The sequence below is a fragment of the Carya illinoinensis genome, chromosome 12 (genome assembly GCF_018687715.1).
Source record: "Carya illinoinensis cultivar Pawnee chromosome 12, C.illinoinensisPawnee_v1, whole genome shotgun sequence".
Classification (NCBI taxonomy): domain Eukaryota; kingdom Viridiplantae; phylum Streptophyta; class Magnoliopsida; order Fagales; family Juglandaceae; genus Carya; species Carya illinoinensis.
In genome coordinates, this window is record NC_056763.1 from 5,685,982 (window position 1) to 5,687,002 (window position 1,021).

The following is a 1,021-nucleotide window of genomic DNA, read 5'->3' on the forward strand; positions in this document are numbered from 1 at the left end:
ATTGTAAGTGTTGGAGTAAGGACCTGAAAAAGATTTAGCAACCATATTAACAGCATTAGATTGATCCAAGAGAACTTCTTTAAAGGCAGGAATGGTCGGGCAATCATTAGTTGAATGCCCTTGGTCCTCACAAATATTACAGCTCAAGGTAATCTGAGGTACAGCTTGTACTTCATTTACTTTCTTTAGTTCTATGGTTTCTAATTTCTTAGAAATCATAGCTAACCTAGCATTCAAATCATCTACTTCTCTCAGATTATATTTCCCACCCCCTGAAATTGTCCTTGAACTTTCCGACCTATCATGAACATCAGATGTATCCCATGATTGTGCATTTTCAGCTAGATAATCAAAATATTCAAAAGCTTCCTCAGGTTCTTTGTTAAAAAACGCTCCATTACACATGGTCTCCACAAATTGTCTCATTTTTTGTTGCAACCCCTCATAAAAAAAACTAATGACCCTCCAATTCTCATATCCATGATGAGGACATGCATTTAAAAGGTCTTTGAATCGTTCCCAACAATGATAAAATGTTTCCACATCCTTTTGGCCAAAATTCATGATCTGTCTTTTCAAGGCATTGGTTCTATGCATGGGAAAAAATTTCTTTAAAAATTCAGTTTGCATTTCTTGCCAAGTCCCAATGGATCTTGGTCTTAAAGAATTCAACCATGTCTTAGCCTTGTCTTTTAAGGAAAATGGAAACAGTTTCAATCTTATGACCTCATCAGTGCATGTTCTATGCACGAATGTGGAACACACTTCTTCAAACTCTTTGATATGCAAATATGGGTTTTCAGATTCCATACCATGAAAGTGTGGTAACAATGGAATCATCCCAGGTTTGAAATTAAAAGCATTTGCATTAATAGGTAAAATGATGCAAGAAGGTGTGCTAGTCCTAACAGGCTGAAGATATTCTCTAAGAGTCCTGTTTGGATTCTCCACTTCCCTATCATGATGCTCATTTTCAGCCATGATGCTAACAGTGTCTGATGATTCAACAGAAGATGATGCA

The 1,021-nt window shown here is 36.5% G+C and overlaps 1 non-coding gene across 1 annotated transcript; it reads left to right on the top strand.

Annotated features, from left to right (window-relative positions):
- Positions 1 to 475: 475 nt before the first annotated feature.
- Positions 476 to 583, top strand: LOC122290608. The gene has a single exon (XR_006236470.1). It is a non-coding gene; the product is annotated as a small nucleolar RNA R71 (small nucleolar RNA).
- The last annotated feature ends 438 nt before the right edge of the window (positions 584 to 1,021 follow it).